The sequence below is a fragment of the Macaca thibetana genome, chromosome 11, assembly GCF_024542745.1.
Source record: "Macaca thibetana thibetana isolate TM-01 chromosome 11, ASM2454274v1, whole genome shotgun sequence".
Taxonomy (NCBI): Eukaryota; Metazoa; Chordata; class Mammalia; order Primates; family Cercopithecidae; genus Macaca; species Macaca thibetana.
The window spans coordinates 126,339,831-126,357,141 of NC_065588.1; the positions used below are offsets into that span (position 1 = coordinate 126,339,831).

Consider the following 17,311-nt stretch of genomic DNA (forward strand, 5'->3'; position numbering starts at 1 on the left):
CTAGTGTGCTCCATCCTGGGTGCAAAGGTTGGGTCCAGCCATCAGCTGAGGGTGAAGGAGCCTATTCATCTTCTCAGGTGAGCTGAAATTGAGGTCAGGCTTGGACACGAGGTGGCTAACTAGAAAGAAGCCCAGCTGCTGGGGAAAATAACTGCTGAAGTATACAATGGTTCTGACTAAACAATAGGTGCTCAATGAGTGTATGTTGAATGAATGCATGAATGAGCCATTACTGAAAACTACCAGAGTGGCAGGTATTTTCTTCCCAGTAAGTATGTGGTTTTGAAGGACCATGACCTTGTAACCAGCCAAGAGAGGAGCAAGTGAAACAGAGACCATCCAAATGTGTCTTTCTCTTGAGTCTGTCCATGATGGACAAGACTCAGTGAGAGCCAAATTTAAAAACAGAACCCAGAGGATGCCCTAGGAGTCCATGCTATCAGCATCCCAGCACATGTAGGAGTGTAGCCAACTCGAGGGACAGGCATGATCATACTCAACTCACTTTTGTTCATTCATCATGCTATGAATGATCAGTCAGTACATGAGTTTGTCTTTTCCTAAACTTTAAACAGTTCTCTATTTGTGACTCCTACCAAAGACTGAAAGATGCAATAGTCCTCTGGGAAGACCTCTTATATCCATTCTTCAGTGGCAAACCAGAGAAACTGATTTGGGCTAACTCAAGCAAGGAGAGAACATAGAACAGTTGTCCCCAACCTTTTTGGCACCAAGGGACCAGTTTCATAGAAGACAGTTTTTCCATGGACCAGGGCAACAGGGATAGTTTCAGGATGATTCAAGCACATTATATTTATTGTGTATTTTATTTCTATTACTCTTACATTGTAATATATGATGAGATGATTATACAACTCACCATCATGTAGAAAGAACGGGAACCCTGAGCTTGTTTTCCTACAAATAGACAGTCCCATCTAGGGGTGATGGGAGACAGTGATAGATCATTAGAGGCATTAGATTCTCACAAGCAGCACGCAACCTCAATCCCTCACATGTGCAGTTCACAGTAGGGTTTGTGGTCCTATGAGAATGTAATGCTGCCACTGATCTGATAGGAGACAGAGCTCAGGCAATAATGCTCATTCGCCCACCACTCATCTCCTGCTGTGTGGCCCAGTTCCTAGCAGGCCATGGACCAATACCAGTTCGTGGCCAGGGGTAATAAAGTAGCTGAATAGTTAAAAAGCTTAAGAACACAGTTTCAAAGAGCACAAGGGCTAAGGAAACAACTGGCCATCTTCTTAGGATGTGGCCACTGGAATGAGTCTGTTTGCCATTCTTGCATCACTCTGCTAAAGACTCTCTGCTAAAGACTCAAAGTTGAGAAAGAGTTGACAAGACCAGAATGAATTATAGGTTCACTTTTGGTGAGGGAGTACTAGGATCTTTGACCAACCATCCCCCACACAAGACCACATGCAATAAGGAAGAGCTCATTCTTCAAAAGATAAATTGGAGTGTTACTACTGAAAGAAATTGAATGGATGCAGGTGGGCAAAAATAGGTTGTCCTCACAACCCAGGAGACAGGCAAATGGGACCGATCTATCATTATGCGAGCAGATCAGTTGACCACACCACAGTAGCTCAATTATGGGTGAGAGACAAAAACGTTCAGTAGCTTTACTGGCTGAAAGGACAGTGATTGAATGTGAGCTGGTGACTTGCATAGTGCTGATGGAAGCTGCAGGAAAAGGCAAGGAGGAACGGGGAACAGCATAGAGACAAGATTGTCTTATACCCTGGGGAGGAGCGTACTTTAGTGGCAGGTCTTCAGGAACCTGGTTTATTGCTGTTGCTGTTTTTCTACCCAACTATCAGATGAAGTAGCTACTTTATTCCATATTCAAACTATCCATGAGTTAAAGATGGAGATAGGAATGGAATTGGGAATGAGGATGCAAATTAAGATACAAATGAATGGGGAGAAACAGGTACAGAAAAGGAGAATGTTGCAGTAATGTACATCAGTTAGCTCCTCCCTTCTCAGCCTCCATCTCCCCTTCAGGAACAGGACCCCACTCTTGGTCCACGTAGCTCCAGAGGGGTAACCTACACGAGGAGGAGCCTGGTTCACTGCTGAATCCCCAAACCAGAAAAGCACCCACAGCTGAACAAGAATTTCTTAAATTTCCTCAATGAATACCAAGATTAACAAATTGCAAACCATATGGATCACAAATTCTTAAATTATTCCTCTTTAGCTGTTTCTATAAATCATGAACTCTTCTTGTAGAAGGCTTTCACCTCAGAGCCTGCAGAACAAAGATTCTTACTGTCGTTCTTTTAGCTCTCTCAGGGCTTGGTTCAGAAAATAATTACACACTGGCTTCCACTCCACCAAAATCCAAAGGAGTCATTTTGGCAGGTGCCACAGCCCTCTTGGGCTGGACACTCATTGCTTCTTCTCTCCTCTTGAGTTAATCCCTCAACTGGCAAAATGTGCTGCTTTATCGTGGAGTTATTTATTTCACAAGGTCTGGAGAAGACAGGCAATGCCAAGCCGGTTTTGTCCCTGGCCAATTATGAACAAGGCTGCATATCTGGCCTCTGTGCCCAGCCAGGCTTTTTCTGCTTCTTGACCTGTGCCTCTAGTGTGCTCCATCCTGGGCGCAAAGGTTGGGTCCAGCCATCAGCTGAGGGTGAAGGAGCCTATTCATCTTCTCAGGTGAGCTGAAATTGAGGTCAGGCTTGGACATGAGGTGGCTAACTAGAAAGAAGCCCAGCTGCTGGGGAAAATAACTGCTGAAGTATACGATGGTTCTGAGTGTGGGCAGCTCCCCAGGGCATGTAAGGGTCACTGGACGCTTGCTGGCCACAAACAGCTCTGCTCGGTTCCACTCCAACCAATAGCCCTGACCCACTGAGCAATATTTTTTGCAAAGGAAGATTTTTCTTCTTCCTGTGGTCATTTTGCTTAGTGGAGTGGTTCTGCTTTTGTAGTGCAAAACAGTTCTCCACTGCCAAATCCAGTCCCTGTAAACTCCTTCTAGCTCAGCCAATTTAAGAAATTAAGTGACGGAAATCAAAATAGGAGGAAGGGAGAGAAATGTGTCATGAAGAGAAACACACACACACACACACACACACGCATCACGTTTTTTCCCTTTCTTTGAATATCCTGAAAATTGCAAAAAAAAAAAAAAAAAAAAAAATGTGCTTTTATGGGTGTGTGTGAAGTCGGTGACACATTCCTGTCTCAGTAATTTGAATCTAAACAGCACGTTGCTTTCAAGCTCATAATAGCCGAAATCCGAGGAGCCACTGCATATGTATGTTTTATAAAGCTGCAAGTATTTGGAAAAATAAGTGTCTTTGGCACCACATGCCACACCTGAATAAGAAACAAGCCTTGAGGGCAGGTGCAAAAGCCTCAAGAACATACTGCAGAAGACGGCAGTGGCAGAAAATGTACCTGAAGCTCAACTGCTCTAGAAACCAAGAAAAGGGGCTGGTCCGTGAATTCTGCTTGGCCAGAGCCACCGGATGCAAACACTTCCTCCTCCTGCTAGCCCCCCATGCTCTGTGGGAGATGGTAGAAGGCCAGGATCTTCAAAGGAAGATCAACAATGGACCCTCAACTCAATATCGACTAGAAGCCAGGATAGCTAATTTGTTTGGCTCATTCTCTGAGACCCTGTAATATTTAGAAAAGGAGGCCTGGGACGTTTTTAAATGAAGTCCCAGGAGAGAGAATAAAGTATCTAAATCATTAAGGATTTCCAAGGAATTTCACTTAAGAGTTTGGGGATGGCTGGATGAGGTTCAAAATGACTTTGGAGAATGGGGAGAAAGAAAAGACCAGAAAGAAAATAAACTCGTCTCACTTTTTTCGATTTTTTTTCCTTTGTGTTTTTAAAGAAATCATGTTCTGAAGAAAAAGACAACTTCTGAGGTGGAAACTCAATTGGCATTTATTTCCTTTGCAGGAGGAAGGCTAGTGATTTAAACACAACTCGTAAGCGTGGGGAATCTTTTCTGTAAACATTCTAATGAAAATAGAAATGAAGCTTACTATTACTTGGTAGAAACACAAATATCAGCTTAGTGATCAACCAGCTTCTAGTTACTGGAATTGGCTGGCGTTTCCCTCCTCCCCCTGTAAATTAAATCCTGAATTCATTAATGAATAATTAAATACAATGATGTACATCTCAGCTGAACATTACTGTCATCTTTGCTGAGTGTCTTTTTAGTTAGGTTAATCTCAGTTTGATTTCATTAACACCATTCTCTCCCCAATGGTCCCTATATTTTGTCAGAGGCAGGACACAGAAAACAAATACTTTTCTCTGTGCATTTTGCTGTACTTCTGTTTATTTTGAAAGATTTCATGAAATAATTACTTCACTTCCACCACCAAGGCCCAAACTTTGAGAATGTCTCCAGAGTACCAATCATATGGCAAAAAATCATACTACTACGTATCACTCTAGTTTTCTTGACGACTTTTGGTATGGTCACTTTGAAATATCACTCATATGGAAAAAAACAAACCCAAGCACAGGTTGAATATCTCTAATCCCAAAACCCAAAACACTTCCAGCCCCAAGCATTTTGGATAAAAGATACTTATCCTGTACTCTGCAAATTTTCCCTCCATGTATGTGATCGCAGTGGAATTGTGTTCTTTTTCCCCCTCAAAGGCCAAAAGCATATGAAAGTTAACCACAAATCCAGAAGACTCCATGAAGTCAATGAGCTGAAATACTGTCAGACAAATGGCACACAAACATTAACTACGTGCTCAGTTACGGAAAACACAGAACGGCAGACTCCTCTTGAGGTTATTAGCGACTGTGATGCTACCGTCTTTAATTATGTCTTTGCTGTCTATTCCAGAACACTAACTCTTTAGAAAAGTAATGCACAGAAATTCTTTATTAATCACCAGTGGGAGATGCACTCACCCAAATAGTAGTTGTAGTTTGCTAATGTGTTTACTTCCAAAGTCTTGAAACCTATTGAGAAATCTGCCCACAGGAAAACTCACTGACTGCTAACACCAAATCGACTTTAATGATGGTAGAAAGTTTTGTGGTTACCAATTACCCAGGGCATAGCCTTCTAAGAAATGGTTGGGGGGCGGGAAGAGAAGGCTGAATCCATGAATGTATTTAGATTGTCTATTGGATATTTGCATGAATAAATTCCTCCACATTTGAGTTGCAGTTGAGAGGACTCACAGTTTCATAGGTGGATAGAGTTACACGGGGATGCCATAGACTCTATTCACACCTAAGACTCTCATCATCAGTTAAATGGAATCAGGTGAAAGTGGAAAAAATCAATGCTAGCTTACGTATTCAGAACTTACAAGAGCTTTTTAAAAGATAGTGTGCATCAAAGAAGGGGGAAATAAAATGGGAGATACACAGACTTCATGGGAAGATGACTTTAATTCTATCAGAGGTAAAAGAAAAATGGTCCTCTCTGAAAAGGTAACAAACGAATGGAAAATACAGGACATAACCATTTGATAATCAAAGTGCCAAGGCACCCTTGGCTGTCCTACCCAAGTCTCATCTGACTTAAGGCCGCCATGCTGTGGGGAAGCCCTGTGTAGGTGTTCCCAGCTTAGGCAACAGACATGAGAGTGAAGGGGCCTTCAGATGACTTGATAATTTCAGTTCCTAGCTGGAAGTCTTCCCAGTTGAGGCCCAGGACATCATGGAGTAGAGAAAAGCCACCCCTAAGGAGCCCCATCCAAATTTCTGACCCATACATCCCATGACCATAATAAAACAAAATTCAAGTGCTGAGTTTTGCAGTACACTGCTTTGCAGAAATTGCATCTGGAAAACCAGGGTTTCAAGTCTTGACCTGAGGGAAGGAGCGGAGATTGTTCTGAAGAACTTTGCAGTGTGTGTTCAGTTCTCAGGCTAATCATTTATGAATTTAAATGACAAATTAAAAATTGAGAGGATAGGGAATTAGTTCAAGACAACTTTTAGCCCTCTAAAAGATTCTTTGTGGGTATTTGGGGAAATTTAAATATAGACTAGATAATAGAAGATATTATGGAATTACTGCTATTCTGGTAACAAGTGATAATATCATGTATTACAGTTATGCTTGGAAAATACTCATTACTATTTTTAGGAGACGTTTCTGAACAATTAAGAGACAAGGCACCCTGTGTCTTGATGTCTTCAGGTCACTTTCAAGTGTCTCAACATCAGCAAGAAATTAGAGAGAGGAAGACAAGAAGTAAACATGGCAAAAATGTAACAATTGTTGAATCTAGATGGAGAGTATTTGGATGTTCAGTGTAGCACTCTGTCTATTTCACAGGGATGAAAATAAAATGTAGAAGAAAAAAAAAAGTGGGTGGGAAGAAGAACTTTTCCTTGACCTCTCAGAATTGTGAGAAGTAGAAGCATGGAAATGACTGCAGAATAGAAGACTGAAAACTCTCAGAATTCCGGTCAGTCCTGGTCCAATACACTGATCACTTTATTTAGAACCAAGATGACAGGCAATTAGCTATATTGATAACACCTGGAATTTAGCAAACTAAGCAATTAGTTCAATAATAGTGATCAAAACAGAGCCAGGGCTTTCCCTCTTCTCTAATCATTACATGACAGCAAACCTGAATGCCTACAGGGGCTAGGAAAATCCATGAATGCATAAACTTAGAAAGTTTAAGATGTTACAGGACTTTCTGGACCCAGCTCCAGCCCACTGTTACCATCCAGGGACAGGAGCCAAATGTTCTCTGATCTTCCAATGTTTTCCAAAGCCAAAAAGTTGCAACTGTTATGCAAGACCATATAGTTTCAAAATGCTAACAGTGAATTTAAAAATGTGAAAATACAGTACAGGCCAAATAAACGACAACTCCACGTCTCATTATTCAGCCCAGAAGCTTTAGTTTGAGACTTATGCTGCATTGCATCGTGGCTGATTGGCTGATTCCACTTTTTGCCCCTCACGGTAGTTTTGGATACAGCTAAAATGCAAGCTGTCGAGGCTGAAGTGAGGATTGCCTTGGTGTGACACCCTGCTTTCCTCTAGTGATGATACCTGCCTCTCTACAGCTACACTCTGCAGAGTGTAAAGTGTCTCCACTATAGGTCCAGGACTCTCCTTTCCTCCATAATGTCTTCTCCCTAAGTGGCCAGGATCCTGTCCTCCTTCCCTGAGAGTTTAGTTACATCCTGGCACCAGCCAGGGGAAGTTTCCTCCACAGTGTAACTTGAGTCGTTAGGAGACAGGTTGATGTCATTGCTGTGGAGTGGCCATTAAGTGATGGATTGGAGGAACGACAGCAAGGGTGATGGCTGTGTGGATGCCTGGTAGAGAGCGGGCTTCCTAGGGAGGCTGTGTGTAGCCCTGCCTATGAAGTGGTGTTGACTGTGGTTCTCAAAACCATCTCTCCCTTGTCACATCTCTTTGGTCTTTTCTCCTTTATCCCATTCTATTTCAGGGAAATACTTTCTAGTCTTGGTAGAAGGAACTCAGGATGTCATTTATTGTGTTCATCTTATAGCTCAATTCCTCTTAGAGCCCAGCTTCTAAGGTTCAAACTCTTTTTTATGCTGCTACATTTCTTCTTTGAATTAATGCCAGTTGCGTAGACACCCCCCACCCCATCAACCAGATGAAAAATAATGCCAAGTATAAAAAGATAGAAAATAGCATGAAGAAAAAAAAATCAATATACTAAACATAACAATATTTCACACAACATAAACAGAATAGATAAAAATAGGAAATCCGAAAAGGAGAAATCAAAAGTAGGAAAATAAATTCAGGAAAAAGATTAGTCCTCTAAAAAACTCACTTTAATTACCTTGGAGAGGGCCATTAACTCAGAGCTTCTCAGAATCTATATTTACCATGAGGTCCTACCTGTACAAACATCAGACTTCGTGTCAAATGCAGATACCCCTTCCAAATAGAAGTCAGGTCCCAAAAAGGTTGGCTGAGGAAAACTTCAGGGAGAAGTTAAAGCTTGCTCCCTTTCGTTGCCGCTGTTGTGTTGTTGTTATTCTCTAATTGGAGAACAATGGTCAAATAATAGATAGTAAATGCCTCTATCCTATGACCATCGTTCAAAAGTCAGCAACCCAGAAGACTTGGGTCTACATCCTAGTTAGAGAGTACAAGGCTCAGGTTCTCAAAATCTTGGTTGCCCACCCCTTTGTGTATCATGTACAAGCTGCCCTCCAAACATAAATGCCTCAAACCTATGACCCTTGTTCTCCAGTGAGCATAACAGGAGAGTCTCTGTTCTCTAGACTCTGCTGGAACAATGGTCATAGCAGAGTCCAGAGATAAGAGATGGTTTGATCTCCCCACCATTTGGTAGCAGGGGAGAATGGAGGGAGAGGGGCTTAACAGTCATGGCTATGAAGCCATTGCGTATGCTATGCTTTGAATGTATGTGTCCCTCCAAATTTCATATGTTGCAACTTAAACCCCAAGATGATGGTATCAAGAGATTGTGTCTTTGGGAGGTGATTAGGTCATGAGGGTGGAGCCTTTGTAAATGAGATGAATGCCCTTATAACAGGGCTGGAGGAAACTAGTGAGGCCCTTTGCCCTTCTGCTCTTCTGTCATGTAAGGATGCAGAAACAAGGCACCATTGTGGAAGCAGAGAGCAGCCCTCATCAGAAACCAATCCTGGTGCCTTGATTTTGGACTTCCCAATCTCCAGAACCATAAGAAATAAATTTCCATTGCTTATGAATTACTCAATCTCTGGTATTTGGTTGTTTTATCTACATGAACAGACTAAGACAGCATAAGTGGTCCCATTAGGATGTCTCAGTTCAATGATCTAACCAGTTCAAACCTGGGCTTATCAGTCTACATTGTGACTGACATTCTATGGCTTTGCTACTGAGAGAATGTGCTGATCAGTAAATATGGTTTATGGGATATTAGCAGATCTGATCGAACTATCTGAGTGGCACAGCTTATTTAGGGGTAGAAGTGGAAAGGTCTCTGTGAAGTCAGCACTTTTTTCAAGGTGCCAGAATCAGTGAAATCTGGACTTATATTCACTAGCCACACAGACGGTTCTCATGTGCATTTTTAAGATGTAGAGCTGTGCTGATAGTTACAACATCTCTTCTCTCTGGAAGCTGCAGATTTAGGGTAGAAAGGAATCTTTTCCTGTGGCTCTTGGATGTGAAGCTTATGGTTCCATTTCTCATTGAGCATTTATAAATGAGCCTTATGAATTATTTTAAAAGACAGATGCTAGGTTCCATTAAGATAAATATATAGGTATTGTTGCTTCTTTCCCATGTGTTGTATCTTTTTGTTTTGTTTTCTTAAGCTGTTAAAGATTCACCAGGACCTCAGAAACTTGTCAATAATAAGCCTTTTCATTTGCTTTTACAAGCAGCATGCAGCACTACCAAGATCATAAATAAGCTGCCTCCTGTCCCTGGAAGTCTCCCAGATCCTCTTCTACTTTTCCTTCTCTCCCTGCTGATCTTTTCTTTCTGGGCCATGGCTCTAACCTCAGGGTCTCAGCCCCTGATTCTGATGTTTGGTTGGGAACAACAATTTGGAGCCCCCTCTCTATGGCTGGCCTCCAACCACAACTGCCTGCCCCCGAACTTCTCCAAAGCATGTCACCTAAGGACACTAACACCAGGTGGCCCCTGGGCTACCACTGAGGTGCCCTTGAGTGCCTTAAGTACTGCAGCTAAAATCATATTATTTGGGTAAAAAATTACACAAAACAAGAAGAGGTAAGAAATCAATTTCATTCTCCACTATCCTAAATACATGTGCATGCACACACACCAACACACACATACACACACACACACAAAATTTTCCTCCAGTGCAAGGTTTTTTATCAGCAGGTAGAGGTGGTAAAGCCTCTTCATTCAAACACATACATAAAGTCAAGGCACTGAGGGTCCACTCCACCCTAGGTTTGGGGGAGGGCAAAAAAAAATGCCATGTTGAGTGAGGAGAGGGTATGGACAACCACGTTAGCTGAGGAGAGGACATGAGTGGCCATGTTGGGTGAAGGGAGAGTATGGACAACTTGTTAGTGAGGAGAGGGTACGGACTGTCATTGGGGGGTGAAGGGAGGGGATGGGCAGCCATGTTGGGGGAGAGGATAATGTTGGTTAACATTTACAAGATCACACTGGGTTCATAATTCCACTGCATTGCTTACCTACTTCCCCCTTTCCCACCGAAAAAGCAGCTACTGATGTAACTGTCTTTGTGCAACCACAGTATTTTTCTTTAATCATTCTTTTGAGAAAAACGTATTAGGAGAAGGCTTATAGGTACCCTAGGAAAGGCTCATCCAGGTAATGATAAAAAGCTTCACAGAAATCATAAAGCTCCTGAGAGAATAGAAAGTCCCAAGTGCTTTCTTCCTGAAGGGCTTAATAAGCCAATAAATGGCTGGCCCTGGCCTCATCTTTTCAGCCTATTTGTTGCACAGATGATGGAGAAGTTTTGATATTTGCAGTGACAGGTGGCAACTCACAAGCTAATGGGGGCTGGCTGAATTGAAGGCAGAGGCTGTGCAGTGTATCATGTTCTGTGACACTTAGTGGCTATACTCTGCCCCAAATAGAGAACACCAGCCAGTGAAGTTTCTTCTGAGGTAGGCGTCAGCAAACTTTTTCTCTAAAGAGCCAGAAAGTCAATGTTTAGGCTTTAGGACCATATGGACTCTGTCACACAGATTCAATCTGACCATTGTGGCACCCGAGCAGCCATAGACATTAAACAAATGGGCATGGCTGAGTGCCAATAAAACTTTATTTACACAAACAGGCAACAGACCAGATTTGGTCTGTTCATAGTTTACTGACTCCTGTTCTAGGTCACCGTTAGCTTCAAGATATTTAGGGAGACAGAAATGTACACTGTATTTCCAGGTACCATTCACCTGAGCTGTATTGTAAAAAGAGTAGACAGCATAGCTGGTAGCTGTTTCTGATGGAGGATAATATTTTTATTTTTTTTCCTTGTTTATCCTGAGACCCTCATGTTTTCAGAGAGTGAATATAAGTCATCGATCACCTTAGGTAGGCGGAGTATTACAACAGAAATAAATAACAGAGACACATGGCTAGCTTTTGTTTCTTCTTTAAAAGTTTATTTTTTTCTGAGCATTTTAAACGACGAGTGATTCTGGCTCTGTCCTCAGATTCAGCATCCATGGTGGTAGCTGCTGAGAGAAAAAATGAGAGCTCCTCTTCCTCCTCCGGTCAAGGTAGTTTGGGTAGAGCACTAAGATGTTAGAGAAAAAGCTGCCAGGAGACTTGAGTTTCCTGGGGGAAGATGAGGAGTTCAAGTACTTTCCTCTGAAGACTGGGCTGCTGAGGATAAGGATGAATATGCCCATGACTGGGAGTCTGATGAGTGTGATGACAACATGAAGTATGTCTATTCCCATCAGTTAGAGCTGAATCAGAGAAATGCATTGCAAGAGTGGAACCCCATGGTGTGCAGCAGAAGCACTGAAACAACACAAACTCAAGCTGTTTGTCAGTGCTGAGACAAAGAACCCAGCATGGGACAATCCAGAAAATATGTTTCCTACCTATTCTGCTAGGATGTATTATTGTCTTATGGCACAAAACTAAAATTTGGCTAGAAAATAATTATAGAAATAATACACACTTATTTTAGCATATACATATATGCATGTGTGTGTATACATATTTACATTCTTAGTTTTTGAGTTTCAAACTGAGATCTAGTTGCTGAAGAAAAGGATTGTAGACAACATTGAAGAGTTCATCTCACCTTCTGTCTTCCCAGACTATATGCAGGTCCTATAAACGGAGGAAAAGGGAAAATACTGAGGTAAAGGGCAAGTCAACCTCTCACTTTTGAATCATAGCCAGTGATCAGGAAGAGAAGCCTTAGCCTCTATCACGCATCTGGTTATTTTTGTTGTTAGGAAGCATGACTGCAGAGCTATGGGGCTTTGTACCAGTCAGCTAAAGCTAGGTTATGCTGCACTAACAAATAGCACCAAAAATCTGATTAACGGATATGCATTTCTCTTTCATAGGACACACCCCTCAAGAGTCAGCAACAGTCCTTCCTCAGTGTTCTTCAATCTGGGGCTCAGATTGAAGCAGCCTTTTGAAGGGAGCAGGGTAGAGCCACAGCATGGTTCTCAATGCCTCCTTGCACGTGGTATACCTATGTCTGCTCAGGTTTCATTGGCCAAAGAAATTCACATGCCCATGCTTGTCATCAGTGAGGCAGGGGTGGATCTTCCCACAGGGAAGGCAGAAAATAGTTAGAAAAAATAACTATATTATTTTCTTTTTTATATCAATTTGTGGCCAGAAAACTCCCAGTTTGAATTGATTCATGCTCTGAATGTCTCTAAGAACTAATTCCAAATCATGGATTTTCATCTGGTAAAGCCAACTAATGTTCTGAGAATCCCAGACTGGATAAGTCAGCAACCCAGAAGACTTGGGTCTACAAACTGGCTAGAGAGTACAAGGCTCAGGTTCTCAAAATCCTGGTTGTCCACCCCTTTCTGTACCAGGTACAAGCTGCCCTCCAAACATAAATGCCTCTATCCTACCAACCAGGACTGCAACCAGCCTGGCCACATAAATTAATCTCACTGTGACAAACTGCAAATCCTCAGAGGAGGGCAGCCTAGAAAATAGCAGTGCAGCTTATTTTGTATGATTTGCTTGTTTTATAAAATTAGTCAGCCATGTGGCTGTGTGTGTCATGCCATAAGATGACAATTCATAAGAGAGAAATTGTCATTTTTCATAATTCAGAGGCTAGAATGATTGCACTGTTCCTCCAAAAGATGAATATTCCCAGCCGTTATAAAAGCATAATGGCATTTGACAGATGCACTGGAAACACCATGGAACCCCAGAGCCTTTTGTCACTGCTGGCATTTAGATTGTCAGAGTGTTTGAGTTCTGCCGGACCTTAACATTTTGATTCTGATTAGAAACAATAAAATGAAAAGTGCTGTGTTAAAAGAAGTACAGGTAACCATAGAAATGTGTAAGTTTCCTACTTTTTCAAAAATCTACAATGAAAACCCACATGTGCATGTCAGAAAAGCTTTTCCTGCATGTGGGATGGTCCCAGTTTGAAGTTTGAATCCTGAAACCATTGAAAGCTCAGTTCTTGGTGAGTATCCAGCCCCTCTTAGGGCCAGATCAGACACACTTTAGACAATGACCACCAATGAGCCCAGAAAACCCCCTTTGTAGGGAAGAATTTGCTTCTAGGATCCAGGGTTGGAAAGAGCCATATTATATTCATGCAGATATTCAGAAAATGGTTTTGAAGGATGATTGCAAAGAAGACAAGTAGGTAGGATTGTATCACAAAATGGAACTTGGACTAAGGTTATGGAGGATTGGGCTCTAGAACTATTCTTTCCCATTTACTATTTCTCTGACCCTAAGAATTTCACCAGTCCTCCATTTCTTCATCTTGGAAGCAGAGGATATAAAAGTGTTTGAAAATTTGTAATTTGCAAAATTTGTAACCATTTTCTGAATATCTCTATGGATATAGTAGGGCTCTTTCCAACCCTGGATCCTACAAGGACATTTTTGCCTGCAAAGGGGGTTTTCTGGGCTCACTGGTGGTCATAGTCTAAAACGTATCTGATCTAATCTCAAGTGGGGCTGAGTACTCACTAAGAACTGTGCTTTCAATGGCTTCGGGATTCAGATTTTGACCTATGGGTGGATATATGGGATCAGAATTATGCTCATTGTCCTGAGGATCAGAGGAATGTGTATGGAGGGGGAAGAGTAGGTATCTGAAACATTCGGTGATGGTCAGTGCAGCCACCAGCAAAAGGCTGGGAGCTGAGGTTCGTCATCATCTCCATCACCACCATCAGCACCATCACCACCATCATCATCATCATCATCACCATCACCATCATCATCATCATCACCATTACCATCTTCGTCACCATTACCACCATCATCACTATCATCATCACCATCGTTATCACCATCACCATCTTCATCACCATGACCATCACCATCACCATCATAATCATAACCATCACTATCTTTACCATCATCACCATCATCACTGAAGCAGAGAAGGGGGAAAGCATTGAAGCTTAATTTTCCCCATAAGTATAATTCCCCTCATAAATATTTTTTAAGTATTCACCATCCACAAACAAGTACCCAAAGACCAATCCCAGCTCACAAACATTTTATTTGCCCCACAGAATGTGGCCACCCTGTTGTTGTTTTTTAAATCACTACAACATCTTTAAAATGAGAGATTTCATGTAAATGTCCTAATTTCTCTTGAAAATTGGCATATTGAACCACCCTGGGCTCTTCCACTTGGCAACCATTGGCTGCAACTGAGAAATCCTTGCCTCCTTCAGAGAACATAATCTTTGGAATTCACTGCAGTTATCGCCGTACGCTACTGACTGAGGACTATCAGTTGAAATAACCCTCATTGCCTGATCTGTTCTTGTCAGTGTATGAATGTTCTACTCCTACATTTCAAAATTATTTGATTTAAATTATTTCTAATTTGCCAATTTCTCCTTTGATGGTGTAACTGCTATAAATAAAAATAACATTTAAGATATTCATGTTTTCCATCCAGCCAGCCCAAATACTTAGCATAATTTTAATTGAACAGCATTCAGGATTCAAGGTTTCTGTTCCCTTCTCTGGCTCACAAAGGCACGAATCTTTATTCCTAGAAGCCAAATCAACAATGATGCTTAAAAAATATGTTATTCAATATGGGCATTGTCTCCATATGGCAAATAAATGAAACTGCATGAAAGGGTTACTCTATGTTCTCAAGGTAGAAATGGCCTTTCTAGGTTAGACAAATGAATTTGATGATATAAGCAATATCAAAAGGCTAATGAAAAAGTTGGAGAAATTTTATAGTTCAAAAATACAGAAACAAGGCTAAGTATTCCATATATAAAGATCTCCTACAAATCAATAAGAAAAAAGGGTCAAAAACCCAATGACACTGTTTCACGGGGATGATTCAAGTGGAGAACATGTATGCTCTTCAGGACTACATGTGTGCAATTCAGGCAGGTGTTTGCATCACGTACACACAGTGAGACTTCTCACTGCCTTCCTTTGGATTTACAGGTCTTTGTGTAGGCCGATGTGTGCTGGAGAAAATCAAGTCATTCTTCCTGTGAGGATGTTTGTGCCTCTTAATTTTTAGCTGCCCCATGTGACCACTGATCTCACAAATGGGAACATCTCATCCTAGGACCATTGAGAAATCCAGATGCCAGAGCTGGAGTCTGGAATTAAAAGCTTTAGCCAAACTGTTGGTTATCTGTAATGCACACCAGCTGACTTGTCTCTTGGCTGAAAGTATTGGCGGGTTAGATGCTATAAATGCAGACCAAGTCTGCACTCACTGGGCAGAGATTAACCAGACAGCTGGAGATGGGGAAGATGGCAGGCTGGTCTCAAAGACAAAGCCAATACTTGATGAAAAGTGATAAGAAGCTGAAGTGGGCCTCAGGACATGCACGCCCACTTGACTGTCTTCCACAGTAATTCATGTTCCTCAGTGCTCAAATGCAAGTAAGTCTCCCTGGAAGGCATCAGGCTTTCCCTCGTCTTGCCACCTTTTACATACGACAGCTTCTCTACCCAGAACAGAGCTCTCTGCCTTCTCCTGCAGCCTGACTCCAACTCATCCAATGTTCAGGGGGAAAACACTGCTGGCTATTCCCAAGATACATGCTTCCTTTCTTCTGTTAGCAGAAGAAGCCTAACGTGTAGCTGGGAACGTGGCTATTCTGCTCAAGAATATTTATTTCCACCTCCTTTGCAATTAGCAATGGCCATATGCTGAGTTAAGGCCAATGGTATTCAAGAAAGCCCTATGGGCAACATCTGGGTCTTGTCATTAGAGAGAAGGGCTGTGTTGTGCCACCAAGATCTCCTCTTCTGGGCTGACGTATTTGTCCCCCTGGCTGCTTGAAGATAGTAAACAGTGGAGTCCTGCCCTGGAAATTACTTTTCACTTAAGCAAATAGCCTCACTCCACAGCCACAGACCCAGCCCACATCCAACAACTGGCCAATGTACATAGACCCAGCCTGCTTGTCCAATTTGGGACATCTCTAAATCAGCTCAGGTCTTCCTGCACCTGCACCTTACTTCACTTTCATTTCTGTGCAGCCTTGCTTCCTTCCCTGCCTTACAGGTGCTGTTCCTACGAACACCACCAGTGAACGTCCTATGCCGGTATCCCAAACTTGGTGTCTATTTCCAGGAAACTCCATCTAAGAAGGGAGCGGCAAGCTGTCACAGGCAAGGTGAGCCATTGTTACAGTGCAGAGGTAGCAGGGGAGTGAAGGATCCTGCCTCCCCAACACCATAATGCCACCTACCAACCCTGGGCCAGGTGCTCTGAGTGATACAGTGGAGAGAAATAAGTGACTTAGGTTTAGTTTCTCTGTTTAGGGATCTCTGCTTGCAACAGCCTAGGCAGAACTCACTGATAAAAGCAACCTCAAAGGTGACCTCCCACCAGCCCCAATCTACATGCACGTACAAACTAAGGTATTCTTTGTAGGAATTTACATAACACTTGTACACACTCCTTGCTACTCTGGGTCAGGAATGATGGTACCTTGTTTGCTTTCCTAAGCAAAAAGTCAGCTCATTTTGGCCAGACCTGTGTTTTGTTCAACTTCTATAACCTTAGCTCCTGCTAGTCCTCAATGAATACTCCATAAATAATTATGAATGAATGCATAACTTTCTTTCATTCGGGGCCTCCTATTTCCTAAGAACACTCATCCAATTTGCTGTACCTAAGCAGAGGTGTAAATTGATCACTGTCTCTTGACTCCTTGCCACATTGAAGAATAATCAATAACATCAATAGCCAAACATTTGCTAAGGATGCCTCATGTGAACGTGTTTCAATTTCTTCTAATAGAAATCCTGTGAGATGGGCATGTGTGTTGTCCCCACTGACAGATAAGAAACAGGCTCAGAGAGAAGGTAACTAAGATGAACTAGCAAGTTGAGAGGCAGGACTGGAACTCAGATCTGCCTGACTGCAGAGCCCACCTGCCTACTATTGTCTAAGATCTGACAAGCTCATTCACCCTTCTGTGATCACACCATCTGCAACTCCTCCCAAGGCACAACATTGAAACCCACACAAGGAAGCTCCTGTGGTGACATTTCAAACGTGAGGACTCATGTTTAAACAGAGAACATCTCTCTCATCTCACCAGCCCAGACCTGTCCTTACATACAGAGTTGAGGAGAGAACTTCACAAGCCATAGTCTTCCAATAC

The 17,311-nt window shown here is 42.2% G+C and overlaps 1 pseudogene; it reads right to left on the bottom strand.

Moving 5' to 3' along the window:
- Nucleotides 1-17,311, bottom strand: part of LOC126930551 (protein FAM133B-like) — a 1,157,570-nt pseudogene that overhangs the window by 992,808 nt on the left and 147,451 nt on the right.